The sequence below is a fragment of the Scyliorhinus torazame genome, chromosome 2 (assembly GCF_047496885.1).
Source record: "Scyliorhinus torazame isolate Kashiwa2021f chromosome 2, sScyTor2.1, whole genome shotgun sequence".
Lineage (NCBI taxonomy): Eukaryota > Metazoa > Chordata > Chondrichthyes > Carcharhiniformes > Scyliorhinidae > Scyliorhinus > Scyliorhinus torazame.
Genome location: NC_092708.1, coordinates 260,106,748 through 260,119,829, shown reverse-complemented (window position 1 = coordinate 260,119,829; position 13,082 = coordinate 260,106,748). Strand labels below are relative to the sequence as shown.

Genomic DNA, 13,082 nt, shown 5'->3' with positions numbered 1-13,082 from the left:
TTTTGGGTGTGCTTAGGTTGTGGCAGGTAATCGCTTCTCGGCCTTTTGGCTAAGATCAAGTGTCTGTAGATTGAGCCTTTGGGTTCAGATCTGGTATGTCTCTCTTGTGGGGACCATGAATTTGATTCAATTTGAATTAGTTTTTTGGAGCAGGCGAGGAGCTGGATTAGGGGTTCGCCCCTGACCCACACTCTGAGCCCTGGCTTGGTAACTCAGAAAAGGAATTTTTTTGAAAAATAAATAAATAAATAACTAAATAAATAAAGGTTTGTGGCAGGTATGGGGGCAGCACGTGGGGGCGGCACAGTGGTTAGAACTGCTGCCTACGGCACTGAGGACCTGGGTTCGAATCCAGGCCCTGGGTCACTGTCCGTGTGGAGTTTGCACATTCTCCCGTGGGTTTCACCCCCACAACCCAAAGATGTGCAGGTGAGGTGGATTGGCCACGCTAAATTGCCCCTTAATTGGAAAAAAGAAATTGGGTACTCTAAATTTATAAAAAGAAGATTTGTGGCCAATGTGAGGTAGGAGGTCCGTCAAGAGAGCATTGGAATGAATGGAAGATGATCTCCAACTTGCTTAATGGACTTGCTTAATGATGGGTGAAAGATTATGCTACCTGTAGCAGAGGGTCCAGGTTTGATAGTTTATCAGTGCGACTGGTATTTGGGATACTCTAATTGACTTTGGACAGTTCAGTGAAGGAGGAGAGGACCCCCCCCCCCCCTGCTTTTCACCTTCCCCTTCTTCCCCCACTTCCCCTTTCCCCCCTCCCCCGGCCACCCCTCTTGGCCTTCTCCCCCACCACTTCACTTCCGTTCACCAGCATAACCTGCGAGCGCGGCTGCCCCTGCCCAAAGGCACATCCTAATGACCAACCCTCCCTACCCCCTCACTCCTCAGCTCAAAGAAGAAAAGGCCTCCTGTTGGCCTTACTCTCCATCACCCAAGCAAGGACTTCTCCTGAACTCCAGGTAGCCTTCTCCAAAAGCAAACAAACAGATGTTAAACACAAACAGTCCGATAAAACAGGAGGGGGGAACATCCATCCCCACATAAACGTTTCACCCCTACAACTCCTTACAATCTCAACATTGAACAGAACCCCCCCCCCCCCAACAAAAAAAGGCGAAAATCCCCCAATCTCTACACCCACTTCAAACATGCTCCCAACCATTACATAGTGCCAGCACCCCGGTTCCCAAGCATTGTCTACTCAGTTCTCATAGATTATCATAACATTTACAGTGCAGAAGGAAGCCATTCGGCCCATTGAGTCTGCACCGGCTCTTGGAAAGAGAACCCTACCCAAGGTCAACACCTCCACCCTATCCCCATAACCCACTAACCCCACCCAACACTAAGGGCAATTTTGGACACGAAGGGCAATTTATCATGGCCAATCCACCTAACCTGCACATCTTTGGACTGTGGGAGGAAACCGGAGCACCCGGAGGAAACCCACGCACACACGGGGAGGATGTGCAGACTCCGCACAGACAGTGACCCAAGCGGGAATCGCACCTGGGACCCTGGAGCTGTGAAGCAATTGTGCTATCCACAATGCTACCGTTCTCCCCCAGTTTATGCTCCTTAATTAAGTCTTCGGCTGTTTCTGGGGTCTCGAAATAATACTCCCGGCCTCCGAACGTCACCCATAATTTCGCCGGGTAGAGAACCCCAAACCTGATCTGCCGCTGGTACAGCACCGCCTTGGTCTTGTTGAAACCGTCCTGCCATTTTGCCAACTCGGCTCCCATGTCCTGATATATCCAGACGTTATTTCCCTCCCAGTCGCAGCTGCGCGTCTCCCTGGCCCACCGTAGAATTTTCTCTTTCTCCACAAATTTATGGAGTCTCACGATCACCGCCCGCGGCGGCTCCCAAGCTCTAGGCTTTAATCAGAGACCTCTGCGCTCGGTCCACTTCAGGTGCCTTATCTAGCACCCCTTCTGCCACCAGTCCCACCAGCATCCTCGAGATGTACCTCGTGATACTCACACCTTCCACTCCTTCAGGCAGGCCCACTATTCGCAGGTTCTGTCTTCTCGAGGTATTCTCCTCCTCAACCTTTGCCCTCAGTGTTTTACACAGGCTCCCTCGGAGCCCCACGCCCGCCTCCAGAGCCACCACACGATCGCTGTGGTCCTTCTTCACTCCTTCAATCTCCCGAATCTGTGACCCCTGCACCTCCAAACACCTCACCATCCGCTCCAAAGTACTCTTCAGGGGCGCCATAGCTTCTGCAATGGCTTTTGCATGATCCTCATGCATTTCTTTCCTCTGTTTATGGAATTCCTCCTTGATAAAGGTCATCAGTTCCTGTATCTGGGGCCTTACAGCTTTCCCCTCCCCCGCCTGCATGCTGGAAGAGACTGTCTGTGAAGCACAAGACTATTTCAACTTTCCAGCCAAACCTCTCACTGTTTTCTGCCGGGTCCGGTGATGAGAAGACATACCATTCCAGGGGTAAACTACTCCTCTAACATTCACCTATGCCTTTTCATCAAAATTCCACCCGGATCTGGGTAAAATGAGCCCTTTTCTGTGACTTTGAACAGGAACAGCCCTTTATGTGATGAATCTCTCCATGGGCACAAGCGGAAGTGAGCCTTAACATATTTAATGGCATCGCTTCTCGGCCTTTTGGCTAAGATTGAGCGTGAGGTCAGGTGTAATGCCTGGATCATGTGTCTCTTGTGGGGACCATAGAACATAGAAAAATACAGCACAGAACAGGCCCTTCGGCCCACGATGTTGTGCCGAACCTTTGTCCTAGATTAATCATAGATTATCATTGAATTTACAGTGCAGAAGGAGGCCATTTGGCCCTTTGAGTCTGCACCGGCTCTTGGAAAGAGCACCCTACCCAAACTCAACACTTCCACCCAACACCAAGGGCAATTTGGACATTAAGGGCAATTTATCATTGGCCAATTCACCTAACCCGCACATCTTTGGACTGTGGGAGGAAACCGGAGCACCCGGAGGAAACCCACGCAGACACGGGGAGGACGTGCAGACTCCGCACAGACAGTGACCCAAGCCGGAATCGAACCTGGGACCCTGGAGCTGTGAAGCAATTGTGCTATCCACAATGCTACCGTGCTGCCCTTGAGAACAAATAAATCTACACTATCATTTCACTGTAATCCATGTACCTATCCAATAGCTGCTTGAAGGTCCCTAATGTTTCCGACTCAACTACTTCCACAGGCAGTGCATTCCATGCCCCCACTACTCTCTGGGTAAAGAACCTACCTCTGATAGCCCTCCTATATCTTCCACCTTTCACCTTAAATTTATGTCCCCTTGTAATGGTTTGTTCCACCCGGGGAAAAAGTCTCTGACTGTCTACTCTATCTGTTCCCCTGATCATCTTATAAACCTCTATCAAGTCGCCCCTCATCCTTCTCCGTTCTAATGAGAAAAGGCCTAGCACCCTCAACCTTTCCTCGTAAGACCTACTCTCCATTCCAGGTAACATCCTGGTAAATCTTCTTTGCACCTTTTCCAAAGCTTCCACATCCTTCCTAAAATGAGGCGACCAGAACTGTACACAGTACTCCAAATGTGGCCTTACTAAAGTTTTGTACAGCTGCATCATCACCTCACGGCTCTTAAATTCAATCCCTCTGTTAATGAACGCGAGCACACCATAGGTCTTCTTCACAGCTCTATCCACTTGAGTGGCAACTTTCAAAGATGTATGAACATAGACCCCAAGATCTCTCTGCTCCTCCACATTGCCAAGAACTCTACCGTTAACCCTGTATTCCGCATTCATATTTGTCCTTCCAAAATGGACAACCTCACACTTTTCAGGGTTAAACTCCATCTGCCACTTCTCAGCCCAGCTCTGCATCCTATCTATGTCTCTTTGCAGCCGACAACAGCCCTCCTTACTATCCACAACTCCACCAATCTTCGTATCGTCTGCAAATTTACTGACCCACCCTTCAACTCCCTCATCCAAGTCATTAATGAAAATCACAAACAGCAGAGGACCCAGAACTGATCCCTGCGGTACGCCACTGGTAACTGGGATCCAGGCTGAATATTTGCCATCCACCACCACTCTCTGACTTCTATCGGTTAGCCAGTTCGTTATCCAACTGGCCAAATTTCCCACTATCCCATGCCTCCTTAATTTCTGCATAAGCCTACCATGGGGAACTTTATCAAATGCCTTACTAAAATCCATGTACACTACATCCACTGCTTTACCTTCATCCACATGCTTGGTCACCTCCTCAAAGAATTCAATAAGATTTGTAAGGCAAGACCTACCCCTCACAAATCCGTGCTGACTATCCCTAATCAAGCAGTGTCTTTCCAGATGCTCAGAAATCCTATCCTTCAGTACCCTTTCCATTACTTTGCCTACCACCGAAGTAAGACTAACTGGCCTGTAATTCCCAGGGTTATCCCTAGTCCCTTTTTTGAACAGGGGCACGACATTCGCCACTCTCCAATCCCCTGGTACCACCCCTGTTGACAGTGAGGACGAAAAGATCATTGCCAACGGCTCTGCAATTTCATCTCTTGCTTCCCATAGAATCCTTGGATATATCCCGTCAGGCCCGGGGGACTTGTCTATCCTCAAGTTTTTCAAAATGCCCAACACATCTTCCTTCCTAACAAGTATTTCCTCGAGCTTACTAATCTGTTTCACACTGTCCTCTCCAACAATATCGCCCCTCTCATTTGTAAATACAGAAGAAAAGTACTCGTTCAAGGCCTCTCCTATCTCTTCAGACTCAATACACAATCTCCCGCTACTGTCCTTGACCGGACCTACCCTCGCTCTAGTCATTCTCATATTTCTCACATATGTGTAAAAGGCCTTGGGGTTTTCCTTGATCCTACCCGCCAAAGATTGTTCATGCCCTCTCTTAGCTCTCCTAATCCCTTTCTTCAGTTCCCTCCTGGCTATCTTGTATCCCTCCAATGCCCTGTCTGAACCTTGTTTCCTCAGCCTTACATAAGTCACCTTTTTCCTCTTAACAAGACATTCAACCTCTCTTGTCAACCATGGTTCCCTCACTCGACCATCTCTTCCCTGCCTGACAGGGACAAACATATCAAGGACACGTAGCACCTGTTCCTTGAACAAGTTCCACGAATTCCATGAATTGGATTCAATTTTAATTGGTTTTTGGAGCAGGTAAGGAGATGGATTAGTGATTTGCCCATTTCCACTCTGCGCTTTGGCTTTATATCTCTGAGAAAGGAATCATAAAAAAAACATATTTAATAGCCTCTAAGTCACGAGGTTGTGGATTTAAGTCCTGCTCCAGAGACTTGAGCACAAGTCTCCTTACAAGGAGAAATGCCTCTCCATTTCACTGCTGAGAGTTTGCTGGACTGTTGGAAGTGCTGTTTTTTGGATGAGACATTTAAACTGAGGCCCATTTGTCCTCTCAGGTGGATGTTTCACACAGTTTCAAAGAGAAGGGAGTTCTCCAATAGTTATTCCTCAGCAAACACTCATTATGAGATTGCTGTTTTGGGGATTTTGTTGTGTGCAAATTGGCTGTCATGTTTCCTACATTACAACTGTGACTACACTTCACAAGTACGTCATTGAGTCCAACGTGTTCCCTGAGGTCATGAAAAGTGCTGTATAAATGCCAGTCTTTTTTTATGCAATCTATAGGTACTAAAGAGAGTGCTCTGTTGGGAGAGTCAGCAAAAATGTCTTCTTAGCCCTACTGCCCTCATCAGAGATGTTTCTCTCCCCTATTACGTGATCTGTGAGGGGCTGTTTAGCACAGGGCTAAATCGCTGGCTTTGAAAGCAGACCAAGGCAGGCCAGCAGCACGGTTCGATTCCCGTAACAGCCTCCTCGAACAGGCGCCGGAATGTGGCGACTAGGGGCTTTTCACAGTAACTTCATTTGAAGCCTACTTGCGACAATAAGCAATTTTCATTTCATTTTTTTTTTCATCTGAAGCCAGCTTCGGGGCTGAAAGATCAAACACATTTCTCCAACTAAGTCACAGGTTATTTTCAGCAAATATTTCATTTGTGCCCCACCATGTCAAACCACATTGCCGTGGTAATAATAATAATAATCGTTATTGTCACAAGTAGGCTTACATTAACACTCCACTGAAGTTACTGTGAAAAGCCCCTTATGGGAGCATCCAGTGATTCCGAGCGTCAGCAACAAAGGACTGGGTTGTTCATTGGGGCAAAGGACAGATGATGACTTGACACTTTTGGTTATTCCATAATCCAACAAGTTTTATTGTTGTTGAGCTCATCCATAAACCCATTCCGAGTGTGAACTCTGGCTTATTTCATTTTCCCGTTCCTAACTTTGGGTGTACTGAGGGTCATTGTCTGGTTGAGAGCACAGACAAAAATAACAGGCGTGGGACTTTTACTGGTGCAGTACCAGTGCAGTTACTTACTGAATCATGAAAAGGGGACACATGTCGAACTGCTTTGAAAATTCAGTGGCTCCGATCCAAAAGCAATGTACTCATTCAAGATTAGCAGCAATTGTAACTTGAAGTATTTAGTGATGGAGTAATGAGTTTATGAATTACCACACAACTCCAAAGCAGGACTAACCACGCCAATGAAACATCAGTGGGTTCAGTAAATTTCCGTGGCTGTTACCTATTCGGTAAGTGAATGGACGGGATGAGCCAGCACATGTCTGCAGGATCCCATGGCTAATACCACTGTGTGTCCAAGATATTGAAGCCATTCTACTGCCACTTTCCCAATCCTAGACTCAAAAAAAGCATTTGCTTAACAGTGCAGTAAACAGTCGACAGTAAGGGTTAATGAAGGCTGACCTCTGTAGGTGGCTGCAGTTCCTGAAGCCTTAGGGTTGCTTGTTAATGATGTGTCCTTGAATGGAGGTCATGGCCAGGCCTGGGCCAGTCCCTCAGCACTGCCTTTATTGGGTATGTTTGAGTCTCAGTTAATTTTCCTTGAGGCTTTGATGGTGTCAGTAATTTTCAGCACTCAGGTGAAAGACTCCCTATTCACAAACCTGCACTCCATCAAACTGTCTGGTTATTATTTGTTTTTGTGTGTGGGAACTTGTTCAAGCTCAGTGGTGAATGATTAACACAAAAGATTGGACCCGAAAGAAGGATCACTTTGAGCTTAGTTTTATTCCCCCCCCCCCCCCGGTCCAAGGTACTTTGTAGATCTCTTTCCAACCTTCTTCACATCTGCGTTAGAAAAGGCTGCTTGGCGTTGTCTGAAACTGCTCTGGGTGCAAGAATGGCTGTTCTGATCTCCTCTTTATTACTTTGGGACTTTGTTATGAATTGTAACGGGTTTTCCTTTAAATTTGCTGTAAAATTGATTCGAAATTTAGATTTAACTTACAAAGGAATTAACCTGTGGAAAGTTTTAAAATTGTTTGACTCAGTGGACATTTACTGATGAGGGGAGGGTTTGATGCTTTGAATTTCAAATGAAGTACACAACGAGCGATGGGACGTCCATGCAACTTCATTTGCGCATCTTAGTGTAGCTTTTAAACAATGGGAAGATCACAGGAGACTGTTAGCCCAAATGTTCATATGGTTGAGGAGCATCGCTGGCTAGCAGAGACAAATTCCTTTGATTTCAATCTATGCCAGTGGAAGATTTATATTGAGTGAATTAAATCAGAATTCACACAGCTTTGGGCAGGCGTGTTTGTCCTTCTCCACCTGAGACAGACATAGCAAACTGGGTGTGCAAACACATCCTGCTTTCGAACAGCAAAACCCATGAGCTAGTTGGCTTAAAATTGAGCGTTTGCCGAGAATAGTGGCAGAGGTGGAATATTATAATTTTATAAGAAGCCAGGAGAGCTAGGAATTTATTAAATTTCATTGTGTATTTGGTTCATTCATGTGTTATATGCAAAGTAATCCGGTTTATTATTGCATGAGGATGGAAAATACATGTAGTACCAACTGTAAGATTACAGTAGCTGGTATAGGCAATATCTTTCCATTCTTGGGTCATGCTATTGCTTATCTAGATATTAGGCTGTAAAGATGCACTCTGGAAAATAAGGAATGTGAAGTGCACTTCTGGGAGTGACAGTGAACATAGAGTCTCTGGTGTAAAATCCACAAGATTTTAGCTCTTACGAAAAGACAAGCAGCCTCTGCAAAGATAAACAGTTTCATAAGACCATAAGACACAGGAGCAGAATTAGGCCATTTGGACCATTGAGTCTGCTCTGCCATTCATGGCTGATATTTTTCTCATCTCCATCTCCATAACCCCTGATCCCCTTATTAATCTATCTCTGTCTTTTTACGCAGAGGGTAGTGGGTGCCTGGAACTCACTACCGGAGGAGGTAGTGGAGGCAGGGACGATAGGGACATTTAAGGGGCATCTTGACAAATATATGAATAGGATGGGAATAGAAGGATACGGACCCAGGAAGTGTAGAAGATTGTAGTTTAGTCAGGCAGTATGGTCGGCACGGGCTTGGAGGGCCGAAGGGCCTGTTCCTGTGCTGTACATTTCTTTGTTCTTTGTTTGTTCTGTCTTAAAGACACTCAGTGATTTGACCTCCACAGCCTTCTGCAGCAACGAGTTCCACAGATTCACCACCCTCTGGCTGAAGAAATTCCTCCTCATCTCTGTTTTAAAGGATCGTCCCTTCAGTTTGAGGCTGTGCCCCCAGGTTCTAGTTTTTCCTACTAGTGGAAATATCCTCACCACGTCCACTCTATCCAGGCCTCGCAGTATCCTACATGTTTCAATAAGATTCCCCTCACCCTTCTAAACTCCAGTGAGTACAGACCCAGAGTCCTCAACTGCTCCTCATATGAAACGCTCTTCATTCCAGGGATCATTCTTGTGAACCTCCTCGGGACCCTTTCTAAGGCAGCCCATCCTTCCTTAGATACGGGGCCCAAAACTGCTCACAATACTCCAAATGGGGGTCTGACCAGAGCCTGATACAGCCTCAGAAGTATATCCCTGCTCTTGTATTCTAGCCCTCTCCACATGAATGCTAACATTGCATTTGCCCTCCTAACTGCCGACTGAACCTGTACATTAACCTTAAGAGAATCTTGAACTCGGATTACTAAGTCCCTTTGTGCTTCTGGTTTCCGAAGCATTTCCACATTTACAAAATAGTCTTTGCCTCCATTCTCCTTCCAAAGTGCACAACCTCACACTTGTCCACATTGTGTTCCATCTGCCACTTCTTTGCCCACTCTCCTAGCCTGTCCAAGTCCGAGCCTGTCCAAGTCCTTCTGCAGCCCCCGTGCCTCCTCAATATTACCTGACCCTGTGCATATCTTTGTATCGTTTGCAAACGTAGCAACAGTGCCCTCCGTTCTTTCTCCAGATCGTTAATGTATATTGTGAAAAGTCCCAACACTGACCCCTGAGGCACACCACTAGTCACTGGCCGTCATCCTGAAAAAGACCCCTTTAACCCCACTCTCTGCCTTCTGCCAATCAGCCAATCCTCTGTCCGTGCCAGGATCTCACCTGTAACACCATTGACTCTTAATTATTTAACAGCCTCCTATTCGGCACCTTGTCAAAGGCCTTCTGGAAATCTAAATAGATCATGTCCACAAGTTCCACTTTGTCTAACTGCCTTGTTACCCCCTCAAAGAATTCTAACAGATTTGTTAGACATGACCTCCCCTTGATGAACCTGTGCTGACTCAGTCCTATTTTATCGTGCACTTCCAAGTTCATGGTCTGGTACACTGAGCTGTATAGAACAAGAAGACCCTTGGTCTGTCCTGAATTAGATGACCTCAGTTGAGGTGGTGATTGGAATAGTACAGTTGACCCGAGTGCCCATTGATGAGCGGTGCATGTATATGCAGATTTCAGGTATCAACAATGTGGGGTCCCCTCTGTGTATGGCAGTTAGACCACACTGCTGTTAATGCTCATATTTGAGGAATGACCACTTGAGCAAGGTATAGGAAAGTGTGGATGCCCATGCACATGTGCCCTACACAGTAGCCACGTATTCAGATAGGAAGGATGGGGGAACACGCAAAGTCAACTATAAAGCGTCAGTACTTTGATGCAGTAAGAGCCAACTTTCTGTCTCTGTTCTGTTCTTTTATTTCACTTCCCCTTTAACTGTCTGTCACTGAGTGACCAGTCAATTCTCAGACCATCAGCACTCAGGTCGCCTTTTGTCAAACCTCTGTAGGTGTCCCTCTATAGCTGACAGCCCAGAATTCTGGAGATCCTGCTCCACAAGGGGCTAGTTTGAGGGCAGGTGTTCACCACAAGGAAGCAACTCAGCTCAAAGTAGCTCTGGTAACTGCCTTTTTTTCATAGCTCACTTTTACTGTTAGATTTTTGTCTATTTTCTCTTATTTTGCCCTTTTGTCTCAGTCTGTGCAGTATACCCCTTCAAAGTGCCCCACTTCATCCTGCCCTACCTGACCCTACTGGGTCAGCCATACTCATTTGGAGGTCAGGTCTGTTGCTGGTGAATGTCATGAATCATTTCATGTAGGCTTCAAAGTTACAGTTGTGTTATAATTTCCTTTGAAAGCTCTTGGTCTCCGTGGGCTTTTGTGACCTATCTCACTGTATAGCTTGTAGCCAAGCAATTTTTCAAAGTCCCAATGCTTGGAGCTCTGGGATAACAAAATGCTTTTTTAACAGAGCAGACTCCATACTAAGTGGATAGAATCCAGAGATGGGGAGAGAATCCCAGGGGCATTGTTTCCAACTCCAGTTCAACATTGACTCTATGTGTGTACCATTTACAAGATGCACTGCAGCAACTCACCAAGGCTCCTTTGACAGCACGTTCCAAACCTGTGACCTCTTCCACTTAGAAGGACGATGGTCACACCACCACCATGGGAACACCACCACCTGCAAATTTCTCTCCACGTTACACACCTTTCTGACTTGGAAATATATCGCCGTTCCTTCACTGTCGCTGGGCCAAAATCCTGGAACTCCCTCCCTAACAGCACTTTGGGTGTACCTACACCACAGGGACTGCAGCAGTTCAAGAAGGCAGCTCAGCATCAGCATCACTTCTGAAGGGCAATTAGGGATGGGTATTAAATATTGGCCTAGTCGGTTTCCGATGGCGGCCATGAGTTGAGCGGTTGCACAAACTATGGCTCTCGCCTAAGAACTTTGGTTGAGGCCCTTTAACCCAAACAAACGGGCACCAAAAGGACAGAAAATACCCAAATCCAATCTCCCATCAACTGCTGTGCCAGTCAGAATGCCGAGGAACCTCCGAGCTCCAGAAACTCGGAGGCAATGAAGGAGGACCTCATGGCGACCATGGTGGCGGTAGTCGAAGCCGCAAAGGCCCCCATGAAGGAGGTAATGGGCAAAATGGAGTGGAGGCTTGAGGCCCCAGAGGCAACAACGCATGACTTCGAAAAAGCCACCACGGGCCAGGATGACCGAATTGTGGCACTCGAAGCCGAGGTGACAAGGCTGGTCCGCAGCTGAAGAAAAGATCGACGACCAAAAGAACATATTGCACTGGAAAAACCTGCAGATCGTGGGGCTGGCAGAGGACACGGAGGGAAGGATCCCCACCGAGTACGTAGCAGCAATGCTCGAGGGGGGGAAGAATTCTCCCCACACCTGCACAAGCCTACTCACACATAGACTTTTTCATTGAAGGGAAAATGGTGCTTCCAGGGGTAGTAAGGGTGAAATACTCCGCAATTGTAATCTTCGACCACATGCTGCATTCCATGGCCTAGTGCCACCTATTGGAGGCTGGACACAGCCTTCCCTGCCAATGAGGAACTCTTGTGTAAAAAAAAAGAAATCCTAAGCCATCGATTATCAGGGCGACATGATAGCACAGTGGTTAGCACTGTTACTTCAATGCGCCAGTGACCCGGGTTCGATTCCCGGCTTGGGTCCCTGTCTGTGTGGTGTCTGCACGTTCTTCCCGTGTCTGCTTGGGTTTCCTCCGGGCGCTCCGGTTTCCTTGACCAAGTCCCGAAAGACGTACTTGTTAGGTGAATTGGACATTTACCTGTGTACCCGAACAGGCGTCGATTGTGGCGACTAGGGGCTTTTCACAGTAACTTCATTGCAGTGTTAATGTAAGCCTACTTGTGACAATAAAAGATTATTATGAAACCTGCAACCAGAACGGCGAGGTCTCACCCCTCCACTTTCTGGGAGGCACTGAAGGTGATGATCAGAGGGGAAATAATAGCTTTCAGGGACCTGAGGGACCATAAGGAATGGGAAACCAGGCAGCGGCTGATCGACCCCATGCTGGAGGTGGATCGGCGGTACTCCACCGATCTGCTGGCGGAGAGGAAAAAGCTGCAGATGGAATTTGATCTGCTGTCCATGGGGAAAGCAGTCCACCAGCTCTGCCAGTTATGGGAGGGCTTTTATGAGCATGGAGCCAAGTCTAGCCGCATGCTGGTGCACCAACTAAGGAAGCATGCTGCTGCGGAAGAAATAGTACAAGTCAAGGACAGGAATGATGGGATGGTTGCGGCCCCGAATGAGATTAACGAGGCCTTTGCAAACGTTTAGCGAGACCTGGACACCTCTGAGCCCCCCCCCCCCCCCCCCCCCCCGAGGGGGACATGGGGATAAAACAGTTCCTCCAGTGGTGGGGAAAGACGGGAAACAGTGGGTGGAAGCAGCACGAGGGCTCGATGATTCGTGGAATACATAAATTCCATGCAGTTAGGGAAGGCGCTGGGACCAGATGGGTTCCCGGTAGATTTTTACAATTAATTCGCAACAGCACTGGCCCTGCACTTGTGTAAGATGTTCAACGATTCACTGTCAAAGAGGATCCTGCCACCCACGCTGGCACAGGCCTCGATCTCACTGATCCCCAAAAGAGACAAAGACCCAACGGAGTGTGGAGCATACAGACCCAGCTCTCTTTTAAATACAGACGCGAAAGCACTGGCGAGGTGCCTGGAGAGCTGCTCGCCAGATGTGATTGTGGAAGATCAGACTGGGTTTGTCGAAGGAGGACAGCGAACAGCAAATATCAACGCCTGCTGAATGTAATAATGGCCCCATTTGGGGAGGAGATACCAGAAGTGATCGTCTCCCTGGATGCGATCGAGGAGAATGGAGGTACTTGGAGGTG

The 13,082-nt window shown here is 47.4% G+C and overlaps 1 protein-coding gene and 1 non-coding gene across 2 annotated transcripts in view; both read left to right on the top strand.

Annotated features, from left to right (window-relative positions):
* Positions 1–13,082, top strand: part of rad51b (RAD51 paralog B) — an 868,394-nt gene that overhangs the window by 252,081 nt on the left and 603,231 nt on the right.
* On the top strand, positions 30–224 carry LOC140408107 (U2 spliceosomal RNA). Its single transcript, XR_011940031.1, has one exon. It is a non-coding gene; the product is annotated as a U2 spliceosomal RNA (small nuclear RNA).